This window comes from Mirounga angustirostris, unplaced genomic scaffold, assembly GCF_029215605.1.
Source record: "Mirounga angustirostris isolate CCGP_5_RB_7025 unplaced genomic scaffold, mMirAng1.0.hap1 SCAF_6, whole genome shotgun sequence".
Classification (NCBI taxonomy): Eukaryota; Metazoa; Chordata; class Mammalia; order Carnivora; family Phocidae; genus Mirounga; species Mirounga angustirostris.
In genome coordinates this window covers 105,103,877-105,131,382 of record NW_026991714.1, presented here as the reverse complement: position 1 = coordinate 105,131,382, position 27,506 = coordinate 105,103,877, and the positions used below count along the sequence as shown (strand labels likewise).

Below are 27,506 nucleotides of genomic sequence, written 5' to 3'. Positions count from 1 at the left end.
CTGTGGTTATATTTCTTAAAAGTTACATGGATATTTAGAATAATGACTACCATGTCCATGATAACCACCAATGCCACCACCATTATCATCCTGACTTCTTTTCTTTCTAGAACAATTTGCAATTGCCCGGCTATACCTGTACCTTAAAGAGGTGAACAAAAAATTGATTTCCCCAGTTTGCAAGGAAGAATAGATAGAGAATTTTTAGACTTAACCAATAAATCTGGGTGGTGCCAATTTCAAACTTCACAAATGCCGAAGAGCCCAGTGCAAGACTGTTTTAAACTCTAATGATGGAAGACCCTTCTAACTGGGTTTCCACAGTAGCTATCAAGGGTAATAATGGAAAGTCCAAGAAAAACTTGATCTTCAGAGAGCTTGGGCTCTGCTTATGGTCTTGAGTTTGGGCCAGGTGCTGACTTTTCAAATGCTTCCAAATACTCCCTAACCTAACAATTTGGGACATTCAGTGCTAACTCAGTGTGTCTTCCTTTTACCACGAGCACTCATGCAACTGTTTATACTGCTTATAACTTACAAGGTTGGACATGTCATTCCTCCACTACACAAAAAATTAGACTCGGCTTCTTAACCCAAAGATATCCTAAATAAGAAGGTCATTTTGTTTTTGTTTTTGTTTTAATATAGGGCGTGTCATGAATTGGCACACCATCCTTGCACAGGAGCCATGCTAATCTTCTCTGTACCATTCCAATTTTAGGATATGTGCTGCTAAAGCAAGCACAAGGTCTATTTGAGAGACAGAATGGTAAGTGGTAAAAATCACAGGTTTTGGAATCACACAGAGCAGCAATAACTTTAAGTATCTATGTTAAGAGAGGGTAGCACCTGAGAATACCCAGACGTGTTTTTTGCATGGATTATTCTTCCCTTACCTCATTTGGATACAGTTGTTGGCACATAGATGTACTCAATAAATATTTATTGAATGAAATTAATCCATTCTCATATTAAACAAATTTACTTTCACTTAAAGGGGACTCCATAATCTTTAAGTAATCTGATACTGTGCTCCTTACAATTTCTTTAAGGTAGAGTTCTGGGTTTGAGATATTGGTGTCTTTGTTACCTCATCCATAAAGCTTCTCTGACAGCTCCAGTCTAACTTGCTCTCTTTTTTCTGACTCCCTGTTATACTTATTCCAGGTTCCACTCACTTTGGCACACATATGATATCTTATCTTGCCATGTAAAATGTGTTTCATAAACACATCATCCTTCCTAAGATCCTATAGGTTTTTCAAGGGCAAAGGCCATGTTTGATATTTATTCTGTATGTCTCATAGTACACAACACAATCTAGAGCCCATAGCAGGCTCTGAACAAGTACCTGTTAAATTGAGTTGCATTTTAAGGACAGCATTCCATTGCCAGCGATGATTTTGTTTCAGAAAGTTATCAAAAGGCTGTATTCACCACTCATTTCACCCAAATTAAGCCCATGGGTTTCTACACTTGAAGTGCTAGTTAGGAAGCAGAGGATCAGAAAGCAGCTGCTTACTTTCAACAAAGAAGAGATTGCATTTCAGCAATGGATTGCAGAATTTCACGTATTAGTCACTAGCGACTCCCGGACAAACCCTGTGGTCTTATCAGGAATAAAAAGTAACCAAGAGACATGTCAAATAACAATGTCCAATTACTCTTCTGTAACGCATTTCTGCCACTTGGGAAAACCCCCAAGGGATCTGTTGCCCCTTATCAGCTCAAATCGGGCTTACCTTTCAAATAGGTAACACTCAGCAGCACCCAGTTCAGCCTCAATATTACAATGTCCTTCTCTGACACTCACATTCTCTTGTGAAGTCTTCAATATTGGCTTACAGTGTCACTGGAGACTTGGCCCAAATGTGGAAGGTCTCCTGATATTATACCCTGAACCATCTGCATTGGAGTGGGATGGGGATAACAAACACCTGCAGTGAGCTGTTGTCACTAAGGTTTCCTAAGCCTTAACTTGCACTGAGATGTTGAATGTGGGCACAAAGACTCATGCAGCACCTTTGCATCGTCAACTCCAGCCAAACGACAAAGAAATAAGAGAGTCTTAACTTTGATACTCAAAACACAGAACAGCATTTCCACCCTCCAGATCACAGAAAGCAGGCCACAAACTAATTGAAAAAATCTTTGGTATTAGGGATGTTAAAACTGAGGATCTGCAAAAAACCAGAAATCACATGTCCCCTTTATTACAAAGTAATGGGAAAGAATTTGGAAAAACCAGGAAACATCTCTGGGTTCATAAATCAGCCCAGTTGGAGGGAAATGCAAATGGCCAGCACCTGGAATGAGCCTTCATCTGGAGCCCGGAGAGCAGCAAGGCTGTTCACTGTGATTAATGACTTGAGTGAAAGGTCTCAGTTGAGGCTGAACAATTAACTTGTTCTCTCCACATCTCAGAACTCTCCACAGCATAACTATGTCTTCCCTGATTGTTCATATTTACTAAAATGCAAGCCAGTCTGGGAAGCTTCGAACATGTCATTGGACTATTTCTGACAATTGGGAGAGTCCTGGTGTTTGACAGGACTACTTTCATCAAATCATTTGTGTTGACTCTGCATGCACGTCTCAACCTTTCAGTTCCTTTTCAAGTTTAAGAACTATCTTAAAAGAGGCAATGGCATTGGCCTTGATCTGTCGAAGAAAGAAAATTTCAGCTCAGAGGATTGCAAATGGACAGCATATGGCCTGGCTTGTTTCTGGTCATTCCCCCAAAAAAGTTCTTAGGGAATTGAATGTCCATGAGATTAATGGTTCCCTCCTGTCCTGCCTTTATCCTCTGGAATAGGTTTCTCTAATCTCTTTCAGACCCTCTCAAGCATTTACATTAAACCAATCATTCCTCCTGAATCTACAACCAAGACTCTGATAAGACCTATTAGAACCTAAGGAAGTCTCCAAACCTCCCTCCCTTTTTCCTGGAGGTGAATTTGTAGATGGGAAAGAAAGACAGGTACCCCAGAACCTCATTTTGTATGTGGAAGTACCCAAGGAATCTGGTTTCTTCATTTGACCTTCTAAACCTATTTCACTTGTGACAAATGGATGTACCCAAAGTGGATACGGCCCCACACATAGTAGGATTGGAAGGGTACTGAGCAGCGTGGCTAAGAACATCCACCCCACTGGCCTGCCACAAGAGCTGATCCTTTACCTCTCCTTTACAACCCCATCCACAACCACTTTTGTCAGTGAAGGCATCCTGCCTCCAGAAAATACAAAGATACATCAAAAACAATAGTAACAACAGTGATAACAATAATAGAAGCAGGAACAACAATAACATGTATATAGTATTTACTATGGGCCACAAACTCTCTAAAACACTTCCCTTATATCAACTCATATGATCCTCACAACAACACTACTAAGATAGGTGTTGCTATTATATCCGATTTAGAGAGAGAGAGAGAGAGAATAGCCAAGTAACTTACCCAAGATCACAAAGCCAGGAAGTGGCAAAGCCAGGATTCAAACACAGGTCTCAGACTGAAGCTCTTCATGCTATCCTATAAAACCCTATATTGTAACTATGCTCTCTAGAAGTATTGGTCCCCACCTGCAACTGCTGATGAGATTAGAGAAGCAACCCTTCCAGCACAGCACCCACTTAGGAGTCAGGCTTGGTAAGTCCTGTTTCTGCTACTCAGTGTGTAACTTCAAATGAGTTCTGAATCTCTGAGCTTTAGTTGTCCTCATCTGTAAAATCAGTATTGTACTAAGACCTACCTTATAAGGTTTTTGTGAGAATTGGTGAGTTAATGCATATGCAGGACAGTACAATGCCTAGAACATGGTAGTTGTAATGATCATAGCTATGGTTATTATTAATCTGATTAGCTAATACTAACTAAAGCAGCTGGAGAAGATGAGCAGAAATGATCACAGCTTGGAATGTAGATATGAAAAAGCAGATCAGTGTGGTGACCCAAAGAGATTAGGATACTAGGATAGTAAGAAGTACTGGTAAGGGATACCTACATTCCTGGTCTGACCCAATTTACACAGCCTCCAGGTTAGCTTATCTCCACGAAAGAAAAAATTCTAATTTTAAAAATATACTACATCAAGAAAGAACAAAAACATGTCCAGACTGGGAGAATTAGAATATTCTCCCTGAAGTTCCTGGTGCAAAAGCGAGACAGTGAGGCATCCTTCACAGCCTCCTACGGCTGCTCCAGCATCAAGCTTGGAGCTGCATCCTTCATTCTGCATTTGCTACATGCTCCTGCCGAACCTGACACATCACATTCTTTGCATCAATAAGGACTGGTGCCAGAACACACTAAATTGCCTTTGACTGCATTTAACTGATCTAGTATTTTTTTATGATTCTTTCTTGTTGTACCATTTTTCACTTTTGACTTTATAATTCTCTGCTGACTTTAACTAAAGCGTTGCCAGACTACCCAAGGTGGTTTTTAATAGAGATTTAGGGGCAAGGCTGTGCTGTGGTTTGGATTCAGATTCTACTCCAGCAACAAGGGGAAATTAACTAGGTCGTTTCATCTCAAGTGCCCATTTATACTCAATGGACAGAGAGTTTATCTTCTTCTAAGCCTTGTAATCATGACACTATAAAGTGAGTTTCAAGAAATTAAAAATTAGGTAGCAATAGCTTCTCCACCACAAAACCACAACATAGTGTCCCTGTAAGCCTAGATGACTGGGATATACAAAGACAGCAGGGGAATCACTTGCTGAGTGACAGGGAGGAATTTAACCACATTATGTACTATGCCAAAGACAATGCTTATTCTCCTTAAGTTGGGGAACTCAAATGACCCTACACCAGCTATGTCAGCCTGCCTCCAGACCCTCCTCCTTCCTCTGTGCTGTCCCTAGTCCCCACTGTCTTCTGCTCAAATGAAACACTGGAAGCCAGTTGGCCTTTAATCACTGGGAAAGGTGACCTGACTAGCAAAAAACCTGAGTCAGATAAGCAGTCAGTCCCAAAAACTGACATGTCATTTTTAGAGAGAATAATCTTAAGTTAACTATATCTTGAAAATATTAAATTAAATTAAATTAAAAAATAACTCCATATGATTTTGGCTTTGTCTTGCTTTTCATGATCATGCAATGCTTATTTCATTACAAAGGGGATAGACATCACAGGTAAAGCACTGAGAACAAAAGTTTTAAAAAATATCTGTGTACCCATCACCAAGCTTACAAATAAACAAATCTCTTCAGTTGTTCCTCTCAGATTGGATTTCTTTGCCTCCACTTACCACCAGTGGTAAATGCAACCTTGAACTTCGAGTTTTTCATTCCATGGTTTTCTTCCTCGTTTGCCACTTATGAAATGACCCTTTTAAAATATTGTTTTAATTGGCATTTTTGAACTTTATATAAATGATCTCATTCAGTGAGTTTCTTTCTCTCCCTATCTTATAGATTCATCCATGTTGAATGTTACTCAACTTTATTTAATAAACTATTTGGGTTGTTTCCAGTTTTTCTGTCTGTTTTGTTTTCTTTTGTTTAGCTATTACTGATAATGGTGTAAATATAGTTCATATTGATCTGAACATGTTCAATAGTTTGTCCTGGGTTAGTGTCCTGGGAAAAAAATTATTAAATTTTAGGGTTTGCATATATTCAGATTCACTAGATAGTAACAAATTTTGTTCCACAGTAGATATGCTAATTCATACTTCCACCAAAACAGCTTTTGAGTTTCTGTTGCTCTACAGCTTTGCCAGCCCTTGGTACTGCCAGATTTTTAAATTTTGCTGAACCAGTAAGTACAAAATGTATCTAGTGGTTTTAATTTACATTTCCACATTTAATTTTGTATAGATCATCACTGAGCAATTTTTAGGGAGTTTGAAAAGAAATTCTTTTTTCAAAATAAGCATGAAATGCAGTATTTATATTGAGTAGGTGTGATTTTATGGCTACACAGAAAGATACCATGTACATATTGGGGCACCTGGATAGCTCAGTGGGTTAAGCGTCTGTCTCTCGGTTTCAGATCAGGTCATGATCTCATGGGTCATAAGATCGAGCCCCAGATCAGGCTCCATGCTCAGCAGGGAGTCTGCTTGAGATTTTCTCCCTCTGCCCCTCCCCCAACTAGCACATGCTCTCTCCCTAAAATAAATATTTTTTTAAAAAGAAAGAGACCATGCACATAGACATATAAGAATGTCTATGCTACCCAGAGCAATCTATACCTTCAATGCCATCCCGATCAAAATTCCAATGACATTTTTCAAAGTGCTGGAACAAACAATCCTAAAATTTGTATGGAATCAGAAAAGACCCTGAATCGCCAAGGAAATGTTGAAAAAGAAAAACAAAGCTGAGGGCATCACGTTGCCCGATTTCAAGCTATATTACAAAGCAGTGATCACCAAGACTGCATGGTACCGGCACAAAGACAGACATATAGACCAATGGAACAGAATAGAGAACCCAGATATGGACCCCCAACTCTATGGTCAAATAATCTTCGACAAAGCAGGAAAAAATATGCAATGGAAAAAAGACAGTCTCTTCAATAAATGGTGCTGGGAAAATTGGACAGCCACATGCAGAAGAATGAAACTCGACCATTCTCTAACACCATTCACAAAGATAAACTCAAAGTGGATGAAAGACCTCAATGTGAGACAGGAATCCATCAAAATCCTAGAGGAGAACATAGGCAGTAACCTCTCTGACGTCAGTCACAGCAACTTCTTTCAAGATACATCTCCAAAAGCTAGTGAAACAAAAGCAAAAATGAACTTTTGGGACTTCATCAAGATAAAAAGCTTCTGCACAGCAAAGGAAACAGTCAACAAAACAAAGAGGCAACCCACAGAATGGGAGAAGATATTTGCAAATGACACTACAGATAAAGGGCTGGTATCCAAGATCTGTAAAGAACTTCTCAAACTCAACACCCAAAAAAACAAATAATCAAGTCAAAAAATAGGCAGAAGACATGAACAGACACTTCTCCAAAGAAGACATACAAATGGCTAACAGACACATGAGAAAATGTTCATCATCATTAGCATCAGGGAAATTCACATCAAAACCGCATTGAGATACCACCTTACACCAGTTAGAATGGCAAAAATGGACAGGGCAAGAAACAACACATGTTGGAGAGGTTGTGGAGAAAGGGGAACCCTCCTACACTATTGGTGGGAACACAAGTTGGTACAGCACTTTGGAAAACAGTGTGGAATTTCCTCAAAAAATTAAAAATAGAGCTACCCTATGACCCAGCAATTGCACTCCTGGGTATTTACCCCAAAGACACAGATGTAGTGAAAAGAAGGGTCACATGTACCCCAATGTTCATAGCAGCAATGTCTGCAATAGCCAAACTGTGGAAAGAGCGAAGATGCCCTTCAAAAGATGAATGGATAAAGATGTGGTCCATATATACAATGAAGTATTACTCAGGCATCAGAAAGGATGAATACCCAACTTTCACATCAACATGGATGGGACTGGAGAAGATTATGCTAAGTGAAATAAGTCAAGCAGAGAAAGTCAATTATCATATGGTTTCACTTATTTGTGGAACATAAGGAATAGCATGGAGGACCTTAGGAGAAGGAAGGGAAAAATGAAGGGAGGGAAATCGGATAGAGAGATGAACCATGAGAGACTATGGACTCTGAGAAACAAACAGGGTTTTAGAAGGGAGGAGGGTGGGGGGATGGGTTAGCCTGGTGATGGGTATTAAGGAGGGCACATACTGCATGGAGCACTGGATGTTATATGAAAACAATGAATCGTGGATCACCACATCAAAAACTAATGATGTATTATATGGTGACTAACATAACATAAAAAAAAAAAAAGAATGAATATACCTATTTCTCTATCTGCTATCATACTTAACAGCAGGACTGGCAAGCTAGAGCCCATAGGACAAATCTGGCCCACTACCTGCTTTGGTAAATAACTTTTTATTGGAACTTAGCTATGCTTATTTGCTTATGTATTACCTAAGAATATTTTCACACTACAGTGACAGAGTTGAGTAGTCACAATGAGGACCACCTGGCCTGCAGAGCCTAAAATACTATCGGGCCCTTTACAGTAAAAGTTTGCTGACCCATGACTTAGAGCATCTCTACTTGTATGCATAGAAGCTCACATTCAATGTGTCGCCTCAAATTTGTTCCTCCCCAAATGCCATTCCTCTAGAATGGCTTTACCTTCTATAGTTAGTCAGGCTAAAAACCTGACAGTCACCTCTTGCTCTTGCCTCCTAGTCACTGTTTACAACTAATTAGTGAATACCATCCAAGTATTCAATCTTCTCCACACCAGTCCTGTGAAGTCCCTTCTCTACACCCATGGCTGGCCCTTTGGTCAAGCCTTACACACTGACTTAGGCAACCCTTCACCCAATGACCCAGTCCTTGGTGTCCCCAAGTTTCACAGCACTTGGAACACTTTACTACATTTATCTGTTTGAGTTTCTGTTATCTCCACCTCAACTGTACATTTTTTAAGAGGAGGGCAGAGAAGACTTGGGAAAAGAGCTTCCTTGTCAGTATCATTTAACATAGTGGTCCTCAAATTGTTGTACATGGAGAAATCACCAGAAGAGCTCATGAAAAATAACAGATGCTAGGGTGTCACCCCGGGCCCACTGAATCAGGAAGCCCTGGAGATAGGTGCTCAAGCATCTTCACGTAATGGATGCTCCCTGGGAGATTCTTAGGTAGGCTTGAGAAGCACATATTGAATCAAAGCTTCCTGAATACTCCCCTTAGTTCTATTCCACTCTATCACATTGTCCATGACGGGTAGCTAACACTGCGTAGGATTCCCCCCACACCTTTGCTTGGAAACTAGAGCTTCCCTAAGTTTCTCCACACTCCTTCATGGCCCAGAGTAAGCCCGATTTGAGAGGAAAATTGTGTCCTTTATTTAGGGCTGAATTCTGATCTTCAATCTCTGTTTTTCATTGAATTGGTAGTATTCCTGGTTAATGTTGGGAACTACCCCCTACACTGCGCAACTTCTCTTGCTCAGCATATAAAAAAATATGAATCTCCTGTTATAAGTTAGTACTGTTTCTTTGTATATACCATACTACCTAGTACCTGCCTAAGGGAAGACATGTAAACATTTGTACAATGTATACAAGAATGTGGGTTTTTTTTTTAATTTTTACTATCTTTTTCATTTTCAACATACTACAGATCATTTAATATGTAAAAAAAACAAATGTTAATAGAAGGGTTAGACCAAAGACAATACCAATAAGATGCTGTTAGTATTTATTAGAGATTTTTCTTATTAGACTTAATTTTTTCCTAAATTGCATGTGATCCATTATCATTATGCTTGGTGGATAATATAACAAAACAAAATTACCAGTCCATTTCACTCAAGGATAAAGCCTAAGCTTCCTTGGGTTTTATAACACCAAGCATAGCACAAATTTAAGAAATTTTTCCAGTGCTGCACTCAGTGATTTTTAGGGGTCTATTTTCCCCAGAGGCATGTAAGTACTAAAATTGCATTGGATTGCGTTTTGCTCTCAGCGGGTGAGAAAGTGCATAGTCAATGGGTTATTTGCCATTCTTTATTTCCATTTTATGCACTCACACGGAGGTATCTCTCAGGTGGTTGTTGAAGTTTACTAGACACTCAGGAGCCATCTTGTGCTTTCTCTAAATGACATTTATAATCTATAACCAAAGGGGTTGTCTATGAAGCCATTGGTGCAGTATACCTAGACTCTGCTTATGTTAATTCAGGTTACAGAGACCAGATCTTTTGCTATGAGATTCCAATAGGGGGGAAATTGCATCCATGTATCTGAACAATATCTATAGGTCTCCAAACAGAGATACAAGGTTTGATTTAGGTGCTGATAATGACAGAACATTTGAAATCAGTAGATAGGGGATAAAGGCCTTCAGGATATACAGATCAACTAATAACAAAGGAGTTATGCAAAAATCACACCAGTAATTTTGCTATACCTTTATTTATCTATAATAAAAGCACTAAATTCTATAAATGCAGTGTTAGTCTGCTTTTTTTTCAACTGGAGAGCTCCAATTAACCATCATTTTCATGCTTCACTAGGGCTCTGATCACTGATGCTCTTAACAGGATTCCTGAAATACTGAAAAAGCCAGAAGTGCTTTCTTGGATCATCGAGAAAAATTAAAATTCATTCAGTGTAGTTCTATTGTTAAGTGTATGTTATTGGGGGGGCAGCTTGGAACAGAGGGAAGAACACAGACCTCAGCATTAGAACCTGGTTTTGAACCTCACAAAGGACACATGGTAGCCCTGGGACCCTGGGTAAACTACATAGTATCTCTCTAAGCTTAAATTTCCTCATAAATAAAATGGGGATAATATCCAGCTTCAGGAGATATTTCTAAGATTAAATGAGACCACGAACATAGGTAAAGTACTAGCACAGCACCTGGCTCTAAATAAATCACTCAATAAATAGCAGCTATTATTAATATTAATAGCTTCCTTCCCATTTTCAGTAAATCAGTGAGCCATGCAATATATACAGGTACCTCTTTACTTTTTGTCTGTATCTTTATTTACCAGAGTATTTGATTCCTATAACTATCCCATCCTGCAACAATGACAGAGTATAGAAATTCTACTGTGGATTCTCAACACTGGATTATTTAAATTTGAAGAAGCAAAGGAACATTTTCAAAGAAACTATTTCTTTACCAAAGTCCTTGAGAAAACAAAGTTTCAAAGTCTCCACAATGGTTACAAATCACCCAAAGCTCCTGCCCTCTTTGGATTTTTTATTATTTTTACTAATACTATTACTTAAGTAAAATATTAGCATATTTTAAGAAAAATTCAGATACTGAAAAAGCTAGTCTTTTTGCCCTTCTACTCTTTACCACTCCAATCTGGGTATTCTCCCAAAAGTAACTACTGTAGGGGTTTTGTGCCCATCTTTTAAAAATTGTTCCTATGCATTTGTACACACATGTGTGTGTTTCTGTGTATGTGCGTGTATGTGAGATTTTGTGCTTGTAAATACATAAATTCTATGACAATGTACAAATGTTTTAGACTCAAATGTTTTTTGCTCAAAAATATGTCCTGAAGCCATTCTGTGTTAAAATCTTACTTACCTTTTTTTTTAATTTACCTTAACTTTTTAAAAACTGCCATATAGCATTCAATATCATGATTTACCATATTTTAACCATTCCTTTCCTGACAGGCATATAATTTGTCTTTGCATTTTTTTTTTTCACTACAAGAAAAACATTGCAATGAACATCATTCTGTATACTATCCTTTTGACACGTGTAACTTAGGTTATAGGCTATATGAATTTTATTTCAGCCTTTAAAAAAAATCCAATTTATTTTAAATCATGGTTAAAAGTTTAAAAATAAATAGAAGTGTACAGTGAACCGTCTTTCTCCCACCCTAGTCTTCCCATGTACCTGGTTTACCCCATCCACAGGTAGTCACTATTATCATCCATCTTTAACACATGGATTCTTATTGTTCCACCTTTTATGCGTAAATAATAGTATGCTATATATATTGTTCTGTACCTTGTTTTATTCCCTTAATGATATATATTGCATAGATTCACATATTAAGTATGTAGGAGCTTCCTAATTCTTTTGACAGAGTTACACAATATTCTACATATTGGATATACCATAATTAATGATTCTCAACTGATAGCTCTTTTGCTATTTTCAATGGTTAGCTATCACATTTACTCTATAATAAATACTATCCTATATATGTCATTTTATATATGCAATCATTTCTAGGAGTACAATTGCTGATCTCTTTTTATACTAGGCTGTTAATCATTTTATTACTGATTTCTGTGAACGTTTCATATATAAGAAATATAATCTATCATTGCCTGTGATATAATTTCCAAATATTAAGTTCACTGTCTTTTGACTTCGCTTAAAGTCTTTCCCTCCTTATGCAAAAGGTTTTTTAAAAAAATAAAATCAATACATTTTTAATAGGTTAAAATTTTAATAGGTTGTATGTTTTCAATATTTAAAAAATATTTTAATAGGTTAATTTTTTTAATTTTTTGTTTTTTAAAATTACAGCTTTTGAATTGAGTTCTCAGTTTTCTTTAAGCACTTTTATGGTTTCTTCTTCATTTTCACTTAAATGTTAATCCATTTGTAATCTGTCCTAGTGTAAGGTATGAGATATGGATCTAATTTTTTTTTCCAAATAGCTACACATTTGCCCCAAGAACATATATTGAATAGCCCATCTCTTCCCTGCCAGTCTGAGATACCCCTTTATCATGTACTAAATCCCACATGACACTGAGTTCTCAATTTCCTATTCTATTCAATCAGTCTGTTTAGTGATCTGTTTGCCAGTACCACTTTGCTTTAATTATTGAGGCTTTAGAATGTAGTTGATATCCAGTAGAGCTTATTTCCCCCCTCATTATAATTCTTTTTCAGAATCATACCAGCTATTACTTTTGCTTATTTTCTCATCTAAACTTCAGGTTCACTTTTTCCAGTTTAAAAGGAATTAAAAAAAAAAAAAAACCTTTGGTAGTTTTATAGTTTCATAATGAATTTACATTTTAACAACAACAACAACAACAAAAAAAACCCCACATTGACATATTTATGGTCTTGAGTTTTCCTATAATATGGTAGGTCTGTCCATAACTTCAAGCCTTCTTTTGTGTCCCATAGGGTTTTAAAGTTTTATTCATGAAGATATTATACATTTTTGTTAATGTATGATTAAAATATTCCCAATTTATTATTTTTTATGTTGCTTCTGCAAATGGTGTCTTTCATTCAAAATACTCTCCAACTGGGTTTGTTTTTTTTTTTTAATTTTATCCAACTGGTTTTTGTTCCACTAATTGTATGTTAACTTTATGCTTTATTTCATTCCCTGAATTCTCTTGTTAGTCTTTCAGTTGGTTCTCTTGAGTTTCCAATTGTCAAATCAAATCAAATCATCTGTAAGCATGACAGTTTGGCCGTATGCTTTCCATTTTCATGTCTGTTGTTTCTTTCTCCTGTCTAATCACATTGGTTAGTATTTCCAGTAAAACATTAAATAATAGTGATGGTAATAGATAACTTATCTTGTCCTTACATTAATAAAAATACTTCTTATGTTTGCCCATTGGCTTGTGGACTGAGATGGACGTGTTTTATCACATTAAGGACATATACATCTATTTTTATATGCTTTTTACCAAAATTTGTTATTGAATCTGGCAAAGATCTTTCAGCAACTATGCAATTATGGCTTTCATCTTTAGATCTATTAAAAAGATTGAATAAATGGATATTTTAATATTGAAATTTCATTGCATACTTGGAATAAATCTCAGTTGGCCATGATGTTTTACTCTGCTGTTTATGCTGCTGGATATTATTTAGAATTACTTTATTTAGGATTTTTGTACCTATATTCATAGCTGAGATGAGTATGTAATTTTCTCTGTAATCCTTGTCCATTTTTCTGTAAATACTTTATGCACTTGATAAAAAGATTTTAGAAGTACTCCCTTATCTATGTTCTCAAACAGTTTAAATAGCTTTGGAATCACCCCTGTGGTATGCAGGAACCAGCTTACACCAACTCATAAGAGTCAACTGTGCACATCTCTTCCCAACACCACAATGAGTGATGTCATACTGGTATTTGGAATCAGTCATGGTGGAAATATTGATGCCACAGAAGTTGGAAAACACTATAGATCAAGGTGTTTTTATTTTTTATTATTATCCTTATCATCATTATCATCATCATCATTTGCATAGACCCAGTTATTAAACATCTAACAGAATCATCTTCTTAACAAAATCACCTTCTATTCTAAAGTTTGGTAAAACTTCCCTGGAAAACCACCTGGACTTCACAGTTTTGTGTGGGGTTGTGAGAGGTTTTTATGTACTTTATTTGCCTATGGAAATCAATGTTTCAACTTTCTATCTCTTCTGGAGTCAGTTTATGGAAATTTCATTTTCTTAAAAAATTATCCACTTGATCTAGATTTTTAATATTTGCACAAAATTCAACAAAGTTGGTTCTTATGATCCTTTTAATTTTCTCTTCTGTGACTTTTCATTTTGTTTTATATATTTGTATTTTCTTTAATTTCCCTTGATTTTGTTTTTAAAAAAAAACAGCTCTTGAATTATTTATTATACTCTTGTTTTATAATTTACTTATATCTGTTTTTAGCTTTAATAATTAATCCCTTCTGCTTTCCTTTGGTTAATTAGCTGAGTGTTTTTTGAGTCAGATGTTTCATTTATCTTTTGCATTCTTTTGCTTTTAATATATGTACTTAAATATATGTATGGTTTTCTTCTCAGAATGGCTTTAGATATACTCCATAAGTTCTGACAGGTAATGACTTCATTATCATATTTCTCTGGTTATTCTACAATTTGAGCTTGTATGTTATCTTTGACTTAAGATTTAAGAGTATTAAAATGTTTCTGAGTGGAAGGGCTTTTTGCAGTCCGATTTTGTTATCAATTTTTAGTTTCATCATCCAGTGACCTGAGAGTTTTTATACTTCCTCTACTTCCTGAAATTCATTAAAATTTATAACTCAGTATATTATTATGGAAGGCTATATTTGCCAAAAATGATCAGAGCAGTATTTCTGGACTCACATGCTCTTCTAGAACTTTGCTACTCCCCATCAAGAGGCAGAACTTATTTTTCCTTCCCTTAAACCTGAGCAGGACTTTGGTGATTACCTTGATGAACACAAGACAGTTAAAGTAATGCTACATAAATTCTGAGATACAGGTCATAAAAGACAATATGGCTTCTGTCTGGCTCTTACTCTCTCTTGGGAATCTTTTGCCCTTTGAACTCAGCCATTATGCTATGAGGAAGCCCAAACTTGCATATAAAGGAAGACCACATGGACCCCACATGGAGAGGAACTGAGGTCCCCAGCTGATAACCAGCATCAACCACCAAGCATAGGAGTATGTGAATTCTCAGATGATTCTAGTTCCTAGACTTCAAATCTTCTACTGAGGCCCCAGACATTAAAGAGCAGAGATAAGTCATTCCCACTGTCCTCTCTCAGAATTCCTGACCCATAGAATCTTCAAACTTACTAAACCATTGTCCTGTGCCACTATATGACTTCTTTGTCTCTCATTTGACACTCTTTTGCTTAAATTCTACCTTGTGATATTTAAACTGTAACCCCTGCTGTAATCCCTCTTCTATGCTTTTGTTTCAACTTTTCTGAGTCAATTTGTCTCTTTTTTTCTTATATAACACAGAGAATTGGATTTTGCCTTATGATTCAAACTGAAGATATTTTAAACAGGTAAATAAAACACATTTACATTTTGTCCTAATACAAATATGATGGGTCTTAGTTCTGTCGTGTTATATTTCATATGGGCGGAGCTGAGTAGTTGTAACAGGTATCTTCTGTCTCTCAAAGCCTAAAACACTTCATATCTGATCCTTCATAGAAAATGTTTGCTAATCCTTGATGTAAATAATATTGACTGCAAACAATGTTCTATTTACCACAATCTTTATTGTTCCTTATGTTTTTTGTTGTTATTGTTGCACATCTTATTGCTTAGGCTAGCATCTCCAGGGGAATGTGGACTAGTCCTTCCTTGCTTATTCAAGGACTATAATGGGAATATTTTTAACCCTCTGTTCTTCTCTATGCAGGTTGCTGTAGGTTTTTGGCAGATAATTTTAATCAAGTTAGAGAAGTTTCCATGTATTCCTTATTTGCTAAGAGATGTGGGTAAAAGTTGTTATTAAATGTCATGAGTTTTTTTCTTTCGCATCTATTAATATGACCATATATAATCTATTTTTCTTTTTAATATGCCCATATGACAAGTTTACTGATAAATTTAATAGTAAACTAACCTTTCAATTTTGACATAAATCCTAATTGGGCATGAAGTGGTATTTTTTATTACTACATCACTAAATCTTATTGTTAATTTCTCATGGAGGATACTTTTACCACATTTGTAAAAGAGATTGACCTACAGTTTCATTTTCACGTGTGTTCATTATCTTGTTTAGGTCAGTTATGGAATCCTAGTTAGATGAAATGAGAAATGTTCACTGTTTTTCATTTTCTGGAATAAATTTAGGAAGTTTCTCCTCTTTGAGGGATATATGATTATTTTTTTCAGTTTCTTCTATAGTCTTTTTCTCTATTTAGATTCATAGTCCTTCTTGAGATAATATTGGTATCTATAATTGCCTTAAAATGGCCTGTTTTAGATTTTAAAATTTATTGATAAAAAGTCTAGAGTTTTCAGTCTTCTTATTCCTAATGTTAGATGTTCATCTCTATTTTTTCTTTAGATTTGCTAGGTTCATCTTTAAAAAAATAAACTATTTGTTGGTACTATTGATAAAGTATATTGTACATTGTTTCTATTTTATTAAGTTTTAGTTTAATTCAGTCATTTCATATGTCATTGGGTTTGTTGTTGCTTAATTAGGATTTTTGGAAACCCAACCCATTTAAAAAATTTTTTTATTCCTTGTTTCATTTTTATATTTTCAAGGGAACAAAATCCTTTAATTACATTTTGGGCTACATCCCACAGTTTTTAATATACTATAGTGCTGTCACTTCCACTTACTTTTAAAGAATAATTTATGTTTATATTTTCTCATAAACCTAAAAGTTTCATTTATTTATAATTCTGTAAGGCCTTTTCTTTCCTTTACCCTGCCCACCCCCACCCCCACCTCCAGAAGGTCTTCTTTTTTGAAGCTGATTTCTAAGCCTGCCAGTAGTTCCCTGCACTTATTAAAGTCCTGAAGCTGGTCCTACATTTTTTAACTCTCTTGCATCAAAGCTGTGATGAATCTCTTCAATCTTATCCTTTTATCTATCTTGCAGAGAATCTACATAGGTTCTGATCTTCCTTTCCAGTTAATTATTGGTGTTGTTTTTTTCTTTTCCCTATAGAAAGTAGAATAATATCATTTCTATCATTTCAGTTAATGCCTTAAAATGGCTTCCTGCCTAAGGGACAGTAAATGGCCTATAAGATGCTAAAGTTCTGGCTTCTCATATTGTTCTGACTTCATCTATGCTTCCCCCACCACATTCCTCCCCTGATAGATTATTTACCCAGCTATACTGACCTCCTAGTTCTACTTTATGTATTTCAGGCATGCTCCTACTTCATAGCCTTGTACATGCCCCTTCTTCTGCTTAGATTACTTTTCTCTCAGATATTCTCCAGTTTCCATCTCTCACCTCCTTCAAGTTATTACTCCAATGCCACTTTCTCAGGGGTAATTCCTCTGGCTATCAAGTCTCAAATTACCAACACAAACTCCTTCATCTCTTTTGCCTGCTTTTGCTTTCATCTTAGTATTTATTCTTAGTCTTCATCCTACTCTATGCTGTTTATATTTTTATCTTAATGGTTCTTTCAGTAGAATGTAAGCTCTTTGAAGGTAAAGATTTTTGTAGGCTTTTATTCATCACTCTATACCTAATGCTCAGAGCAGTGCTTGGTACATAGTTTGTGTTCAGTAGATAGCTCTTGAATTAATAAATTTCTAGGGATTCAGAAGAAGAAAAGGAGGCTTTAGAACATGTTCTTTGTGCTGTCTCTGTTCTCCTTGGGCTTTACAATCTTCCAGATATGCCACCATTTATTGCCCTGCCTAACCTGTTCTCCACGGGACTTTGGTTATTTGTACATTGTATGAAGTTCTAGAAAAATTCCAAAGGAGCAGATGAAAAAAGGGAGAAATAAGACATAAGAAGGAATGTTCTCTCAAGAAGAAGAAAATTTGTGGGGGAGGATGGTTATATGGGTTTCTTTAATCAAAAACAAAGAAAGGGAGTGCATGTTATCCTCTTTGACTATTCTTGATTGTGAAGAAACTGATGAAATAGAGCAAGATAAATAAAGGAATAAAGAGCTAATCCACAAGAGGGAAGACTGTTTTTATTGCTCTTACACAGATGTCTGTCCTCAGAACACAGGAAAGTTTTTTTTCCTTTGGGGGAGGGTGGGAATAAGAGTAGGGGAGCAGCAATTTAAATTGGAATCGCTAGGCAGTCTGTGTTTAGGAATTAGAATTGCATTATTTTCCTGGCTCCCCACCCCCTCTTGTCTTTTAGTTGAGAAACATTTGCCCTGGAACAGCACACAGAGTTTGCATTAGCATCCCTGAGGATAGAACTTTGACCCCACAGACTAAGGAAGCTACAAATGGAAAATTCCAAGTTGCTGTACTCTTTTATTTTCATGCTAATGCTTCTGCAGAGAGTATTTAAAGAAACAGATGCACAAGAATAATAAAGAGTTGAGGACTAAGAATGCCTCTGACAACAGTGGAGTGTTTTTCCAGCACAGCCTTGTATCTTTCTGTGCTTGCACAAGTTCAGAGGGGTCAAGGTGAAACCCTGGTTTTATTTTATGAAAAAGCTAACTAACAGAAAAACCCTGGGTCTGGGTTTCAAATCCTGATTGGATTTGAAAGTTGCTGCTTCACTTTACTTCCTTCGGGCTACACTATTCAACTCACAAAGACAGATGAGCTATCCTTCAGTAAAAGCCCTTGGGTAATGGTGATTTCCCAATCTCCCTTGCCTGTTGACACTCAACTTCAACAATACTCATCCTTTCCTCAGATCCAACCTGGATGGCGCCTACTGTATGTTCAGCCCCCTGGCTATTTCCATTGTCTTCCCAACAAAAAGAAAAACTTTGCATCTTTTTCTTAGAATAACTTCATCCTGGGTATAATAAATTCTCAAATGCAAGACATATCAGAGCACTACACTCTGAAAAGCCAGATAGTTTCAATATTCTTCTCTTAATATGCAAACAAATTTATATTTTACTTTACCATACACATGCTTCACAGAGGAGAAGCTAATCAAAAACATAAAATCATCATATCTAACCCCTGCTTTAAGATTATTTCTCACACACCGCTCCTCTAGACTATGGCCAGAAATTAAACAAGAACTCTACTTGGTCTCCCCCCAAATTCTCTTTCACACCCTGAAACCACCCAGGGAGTGTTCCTCCAGGTGTGTCACCTATACAAGTGGGATGGCTTTCAGAATGTTTATATTCAAAGTCCTTAGGAGCAATAAATGGGTGGAAATAGGTGAGTGGAGACAGAAGGGATGGAGGATCTGTTTTGAAACTGCATTTCTGTATCAAGTACACACTCCTCTCTCTTGTTTTGTAGGTTTATAAAAGGTGACTATGAGAAAGAACTCTTAAGACAATTGGAAGTAGGGAGTGGGCGGAGGCTAGCCCTTTCTGTACGTCTGAGCGGAAAGAACTTAGCAATGGCCACTCCCAAGTGATATGATCAACCCAGCTTTTTCATTCCAACCTATTTGCTTTCAACTTAGTTCTCACCTTCTCCCAAGGCTACCTCCCAACACTTTCCTCTTCACTCACTGAATGTCCCTCCTCTGTACCCTTGCAGCTTGACTTCTGCTTTCTGTGTGTAGGGCCTTATTTCCAGAGTTAGACTACAGGATTCCTGAAGGCAGAGCCCCCAGCTTCTTCTGCATCTCCTACAATCCCCAGTGCAGGGTTCCTCTCAAAAAAAAAAAAAAAAGTGGTTGGCTGACTGATTGAAGAAACAGAAACAGGTCCTCGCAGTGACCTGAAGCATATGGAATTCTGATTAAGGGAAGTGAAAAGTCAAAAAGCCCAATATTGCACCCTTCATAAAGTACATGTATCCCATCAAATCTGAGGTTATTGGAAAAGTAACAGCCCTCTCCCCCAACCAGCCCCAACCAAAAATTTCATTAGAATGGATAAAGAACCAGAGCCGTAAATATTCATGGCTGGGAGGGGGAAGCTGGAGGACAGCAGGCTGAACTGAGCAGGTGTTCACCTCACTCAATTTCAATCCATTTGCAGCCAACAACGTCATTGTTTGGCCTTCTTGAGCTCACCGACAGGCCATTTTTCATGATTTTACCATTTCTGGCCAAATGCAAACTTTTTAATTAAATGTACCACATGATTCCAGATGTTTGTTTATTTGTTCCAAAAACGTTGTAAAATCTCTACATGAGGAAAAACCTGGGGCAGGGGTAAAGTTTTCTACAAGATACAGGGAAATGAATGAATTAGAACTGGGATGGGGAGGTGAACGCTGGGCAGAGCTCTCAGCAGAACAATCTAGACCAAAACCATGGGCTTCAAAAAGCTCTCCTTCCAGAAACCCAAGATTTGGGGATAAAATAATACACTGGGCACTTACTTACTAGGTTTTTGTTTTGTTTTGTTTTGTTTAATGTAGCTCATCTTGAGCCAAAGATCAGAATGAGAACAAATTTTTGTGGCTGCTCTGCCTGCTTATTGTCTGTTTGTTCCTGTTGCTATGAGCCCCACTGCATTAATTCCAGCAGCCTCCCACTTAACAGGCCAGATTAGAGCTTATGCATGAGTGGTAGAGGAGCATCCTGCATGGGGGGTGGGGAGGAAGCAAGAGAGCAGCTACAGGCAGAGACCACAGCTTCCCATCCACCATGCCAGCTTCCTCTCAGCCTTCTGTTCTCTCCTACCAACTCTAAACATAATCAGTTCCTATGTCAGTCTATTGCATTTGCTCCACAATGTTTCTCATATTCCTCCTCTTCTTCTCTGTTCCCTCAACCAGCCAGCCACTCCAGGTCTTCATCATCATGCTGGATTACTTCAACATTATCCTAACTGATGCTGGTCTCTCAGTTTCAGTTTCAAAAGCCAACATCAGAAATACTTTGAATAAGATGGGGAGGAAAAGCACTAACTGTCCATTTTCTCTGAGGCCTGAGCCAGAGACACCCTGTGACCAAATCATCAGCAACCTTGAACAACAATTCCATAGTGGCCATAAGGTTTCCTTTACATTGCCCTCACCCCTGCTCCACTGGCAGTGTCCTGGCCCCAGCTGTCTTCCCCATCTGTTACCAAGTTGTTTACTAAATTACCTTTGCTAGAAACCTGCTCTTTGGCTGCAGTCACATAGCCTTTTATCAAGAAATCCAAAGCTTCTAAAACTTAAATGCCATCCCACAGTGGCCTCTTCGATTCCAGACTCTTTTCTTTCCAATTTCCCCCTCCTACTGCTTGCAGATTAATAATCCCATAGCACAGCTTTAAATCAAATCTAGATACTTCTGCCTATTCAAGGCCTGCCATAATATGGATCCATCCTACATATGTAAACTCATTTCTGACTTTTTCAAAACCGGGTCTCCTCTTACCCCTGTGCTTCTTCTTTACCCATTTCCCTTTTGCGGGGGGGGGGTCGGGGGAAGGGGGATGCCCTTCTTCTGCCCTCCATCTACTCATGCCCTACTTGTCCTTTAAAGCTCAAGGCCAACATCCTCCAAACAGCTATGCCTGACTATTCTAGTCTTTACTGATTCCCATCTTTTCTAAACATTTACAGCACTTACAACTTTTACCAAGTAAGGCAACTCTTACTTATATAATACATGATATCTAGTTTGGTTGGCATTGTTTCATTTTGGTATGTCCTCAATCAAACCATAAATTCTTAGAAGACAGATACCATGCTCTCTCTTCCTGAATATTCCACAAACCCTAACACAACATACTTTGTACACAGCAGATACTAAGTAAAGGCAGGGGATGCTGGAGGACTCCTTAAATGAAGGTGCTCGGAGCAATGTTTGGCCATGTCTCAATTCTTCACTTGGAGTGGAAGGGATAAGAAATAGCCCATGACTCTAAAACTTCAGGACATTTGGAATCTTCAATCCTATCAATCCCAGACTCTCCATTTTTTACGACAGAGGGACATGTTTTCACCACCATTTTTTATTTGGACTGCCTTTTGGGGGAAGGGTTATCTCTTATCCTGTAGAAGTAAAGCTCCTGTTGGGAGTACAAGGCATGATTCCATTTTTCCCTCCTTGCTTTGCTTCTGAAACAGAAGAGCCAAATTCGTAGCCCCTCTGTGTCTACGAGTGCACAACAATTCTGCCCAAAGAGTAAAAATAAAGCAATCATGGAGACTGCAAATGAAAAATCATCCTTGGAGAAAAACGATAGGAAATGGACCCCTATGGATTTCAAATGCTTAAAGGAGGCTGCTTAAAGTTCCTGGCCGAAGTCCATGCCAGTCTTGGTAATAGTCTAACAGATTCATCCATCTTCAGATTCCACTTGGCTTGCTCTTCCATCACTGCCACCTTCCCAGACAGCGAGCGCACACATGCACATCTATCTATATATATGCGGAAGTTTTAATCTACACTATCCTCCATTCCAATCCACCCAGCCCCGCTCGGTACAGAGTAAAGCTATTGACCCTGCAAAGCAGCAGAGAGATGAATTTGATGACCCATACTAGAGTTTTTAAACCATTTCAGCAAGGTCTAGAATCAAAAGAAAGTACAATTTATTCAGCACTTAGTAAAGTCCTTTTACTTTGGAACGGAGCGCACACACTGAAAATAGACTCCTGCTGCCACGCAGATAAAATAAACCTGTCAACCACTACTGTCAAATCACTAGTCACCTCGATTAAATAAAGGAAACTTTAGCATCTCTCAGCATCTGAGAATTCCACCAAGATTATAAGCCCATAAAAGCATTATGAAGGAAAGAAAACTAACGTAATGGGTTCTGTTGAAATGTCATCAGAGGAAGCATTTTACATAATTAGAAAATGCTAATCATAGCTCTGCCCAAGGAACCAACACACTCTTTCCCTACACAGCCAGGGCAAAATCACGACACAGAGTCTTAAAGAGGGGAGCTGAGGCCATGCACTTATCTAGCAGGACCCACAGAAGAAACATGTCCCTCTCAACAGCAAGGAGGCCATCCTAGCCAACTGCTAAAGTGATTTTGTCTTATTTCTTCTCCCTCCCTCTCGCTCCCTTTCACAGCTTTTAATACACTTTCTATGGAGAAGAGTTGGATCTGCCATACTTCTGTGAACCTTCAATGACTCAGAGATGTTTTCTGAGAAATCATCTGATAGTTAGCTCCTTTGAAAAAAAATAATCAAAATATTTTGGAAAACAGAAAGCAAGAAATAAGCAGGCTGCTTTAGTCATAGGGTCTGATCGCAGGTGGGACCTACCTGGCAAAGTCACCATAACCATCGGATTGCTTATTTCATCTTTTTCAATGGTCAATGAGAACAATGAACAATAGACAAAAAGACACCTTGATGCTGAACTAATAAGATAACCTAAATAAATGTATCTGTTTTCATTGAGTCTGTGCTATTATTCTGTGTAGATTTTGTTTATAACGATCAAACCTACTTAGCTTTCATGTTCCCCGTGGGTTGACAAGGCAAGATGGTACGACTATAAAAAACAGGAAAATAATTTTTTTTATGTTGTCGGAAAGAGACAGATTGCCTCCAAATCCTTTAAGCCTAAAATAAATTGTGATGAGCAGTTTGGTTATCAAGCAGCCCCATCTTGAGCCCTCCCGAAAGTATTCTGTTCACTGGCATGCAGTTTTTCTGGGCAACATCTCCCCATCCCAAACATCTTTGCCTACATTGCCACATCTTCACACACATCCATTAATTTTCCTCTTATTCATTTCACTTTGGCTTATTTAAATAGTTGAAGCAAAACACTCTGTATTTATGGCTTCTGTGAAAATGTATTTTATGATATCTCTTGCTAAAACTGTTTAAAAAATAAAAATAAAAAACCCCTGCAGTTTTTCTTTCCACCTTTTTCTTGTTTGGATGGCACACATTGAGCTGCTTCATGGAGATATACAAAAAAATCAATTCCTAAGCATAAAATGCAACTCACATTAAGGAAACTGTAAACGATAACTAATTATGATGAGTTGCTATGTAAATCATTCTATGACAGTCCCAGCAATCAATTTCAAACACAAATAGACCAAGCCCTGGCTGGAGAAGAGGATGAGCACCTAACAACTGTATCAAAAATAATGGCAAGATTGCCAAGGATGGGTGGAAGGAGGATGGCTACCATCTCCAAGCAAGTTTCCACAGATGTCCTCTCAATTTCCTGCATTCTTTTTTTCATACATCTAAAGGCTGATGCTTAATGCGACCAGGTAACAATGACATACCATAAGCATCAGAGAAAAAAATAGTAATTCAGAGATGCTCACTGGGCTTGCAATTACTTTGTAAAATGTGCACGCAAATGCACTGGAACAGGACCCTCAGTGTGATCGCTACTGGAAATGTTGGATCATGGTATGCATGTGGGACTGCCTGTTATCACTTTGCATCACCACCAGCCTCTTCTAAGGTTTTCTCTGCAACTCAGAGGAGGAACTGGAAATTGCATTTCTGAGACGTCCCTTGGTACGTGGTTCTATGTTAGAATGAGCCAAAGAGAGACACTTTGGAGTACGACTTGGAAATCCAGAGAGAAAGAGGAAATGCCTCGGTAGTTCTCTTGTTTGAAGCTGTGTCCACGTGGCCGCTACAGATAGACAACATCAGTAGTAGATTCCCAAGTGTTCCTGAGATGTGCAGAAACTTCAGCCAGCTCTCGAGAATCACCAGCCTCCCTGCAAGACTGAGACTCTGGGTGGGGTCCTCCCTGACTAGACCAGCCTCTCTCTCATTCCTTACATTAAACCCCTTTATGATGTGATAATGGGCCTTCTATTTTCCCTATCTGAATTCAGACTGATGTCATAGTATCTACCTCTTTGGTTTTTCAAACTGTCTCTGTTCTTGAATTTACAGATTTTTAATTTAAAAGAAGGGATGGAAGGAGAGTAACAGACAATTCTTTTGACGGAAGAGGCAAGGATGCTATACTTAACTACAGACTTAGCACAGGCTGTAGAAATTCACCCCTGGCAGTGGACATTTCCAGGCCATTTCTCTGCTTGCAATTTCTTCTTCCCTCTAGCACAATGCTACAGTCCTGCATTTGCTTCATGTCCTGTGTGAAGGACAAATGTCAGGGGTGGCCTGGGAATCAAGGACACAGAACTTGGACTTTTTCTTCCTTGCCTCTGTCACTGAGTGGCTCAGTGTCCCCCAGCAATTTTTGGTGCTTTCCTCTGTTAAATGGCAATAATAATATTTACCCTCCTTCCTTTATAGGGTTGTCTTGAGGATAATATGGCCAACTCACTAAATAGAAATGTTTTCCCCAAAAGACACAGTGGCCTATATAAATGCAAATTCCATTTCTAACAGCTACCAGATAGAGTGGCAATACCTGATATGCAGGTATATGTCCATGCACATAACATATTTAAAAAAACATTTCTCCAACAAACACTCCAACACTCCTCCTAATGTGGATACCCACAACCCACAGAGAATATAGTAAGCAGACTGCCACTAGGTAATAACTGGGATTCCTGACACAGCCCCATGGCCCCTGTAGACTCCAAGGACATGTTTAGACCTAGAGAAGAATTCTCAGAGAGATTTCAGGTGCACCATTCTAAAACCACATCTATACCACAGCCTGCATCTTATGGCGCATCCAGGCCCTTCTTTGAGAGCTTCTGTTACTAGTAAAATAATTCCACTAGTTGCTTCAGTTCATCCTATTTCCTTCCTACCATCAAAACACCAGAGTTTGGACACTATGACATTAAAATTATTATCTATTTGGAAGTTATACAAAGTGGCTAAATGCTGTATGAAAATGAAATCAATACATATGGCCCCGACTGTGATGATTTGGGTTTGTGAAAGCAACAGAGTTGAGGTCTGAGGTCCACAAGGCTGGCCTTTCCTTCCCCTATCACCTACTCCCAGAGGAAGATGGGTCTCCTTTCTCAGACACAATGAAGTTATCTCACATATCTAAATTACTGACTTTCCCCTGGGTTTCTACCATTTGTCATTTGCTGAACAAATATTTATCGCACTCCTATTAAGCAGGAGGCCCTGTGCCAGGTATTGCAGGTATAGTAGTGAGCAAATAGATACAATCTCCTCCATTGCCTCCAACAGCTTATAGACTGTCCAGGAAAACACTGGAAGAAAAGCCTGAAAAATGAACACTGACCCAATATAAATGTGTGGGGTGAGATCAGAAAAGTCTTCCTTACAGCTGTGATAGTTAAGTTGATACCTGAGGGATGAGCAGCAGTCAGTGATGTGCAAGAGAAGAAAGATGAGAATCTGAACTCCCTTCAGGGAGCTTTCATTTATAAAGAGTTCAAGACCTACATATACTTAACCTCTTTCACACAAAGCAGAACATAAAAAATTGCACTAAGGAGATAGAAACAAATATTCTAAGTACCTCAGAAAGGGGAAAAATCAATATAGAAAAATATTCATACAAGAAGCAAAAAGTACTGTGGATTACTATCCCTACAATGCATGGATTAACTATAAATTACAGATGGAAAAATAGAGTCCCCCATCTCCTGATAATTATTCTGGGCCCAGATTTCCTTTACATTTGAATCGATAGTCCTTAGGACACGAATCTTGGGTCTATCATACTCGACATTGGAAGTAACATAAAAGGACAAGTAAAGGGAAAATGGCATGTATAGAAAAACAGCAATTTGCACATGAACTACTGCCCACCAGTTTATGTAGTTGTTGATGCGGAATGAAAAGAGATTGGGAACTGGATGAATCAAAAATTATTTGCAAATAGAACTTCCACTTCAGATTTTTTAGACCAAGTTTCAGACATCATGGAGGATTTCACTTGGGCAAGAACTGATGTAATTTGCCTTCGCAATGTGAAAGAGCCTCTCTGGATAAACATTTGTAAGCAGTTTTCATAAAGGTATTAACAAATGATAACCAAGTAGTTTGGTGATTTATATGATCAAAATTTTATAATAATTTCTTTAACTTAAATATAAAAAAATAAGGTGGCATTGGGGTGCCTGGGTGGCTCAGTCAGTTGAGCATCCAACTCTTGGTTTCAACTCAGGTCATGATCTCCTGGATCGTAAGATGGAGCCTGCACTGGGTTCCTCACTCAGCAGTTGAAGATTCTCTCCCTCTGCCCCTCTCCCCACTTATGTGCACTCTTTCTTTCTCTCTCTAAAATAAATAAATACGTCTTTTAAAAAAAGGTGGCATTAAGTGGTTTCATTCTGGGTGCCTAAAAATCGGGCTTTTACCACTTGTTATCGTAGATTCAGGCCAAGCTAAAATAGATCAGTGTCATCTCTTCCCTACATGGATCAGTCCTATAATAATTCAACCTTAATGAGATTCTTTGGCTCTCTCTTTAGTGATGTCCACATGACCACAGGCCCAAAGATCTACCTGCCATTTCATGATGCTGACTTGCCTTTTTTCACTACCAGGTACTTAGCATTGATCAAACAACCAGAGCATTAAATTTATAGGCACATTCCTCAGTAAAATTGAGATATCTGTTGCTGGGTCCTCTCAACAACAATGTTCCCATTGATGCTGGGCTCTGATGTCATTGAAGGGCACTTGTTTTAACTCTAAACACCTTGAGCATTTTTCCATATTCCTAATATTACTCAATATACCTTCAAAACTTGTATTCTTAAATTCCATTT

General features: G+C 37.9%; 1 protein-coding gene and 1 non-coding gene across 4 annotated transcripts in view; both read right to left on the bottom strand.

The window, feature by feature from the left end:
- The window catches only part of LRMDA (leucine rich melanocyte differentiation associated), a 1,045,267-nt gene that overhangs the window by 175,115 nt on the left and 842,646 nt on the right, over window positions 1-27,506 (bottom strand). The gene's annotated exons all lie outside the window — the stretch shown is intronic.
- On the bottom strand, window positions 639-745 carry LOC123841228 (U6 spliceosomal RNA). Its single transcript, XR_006790183.1, has one exon. It is a non-coding gene; the product is annotated as a U6 spliceosomal RNA (small nuclear RNA).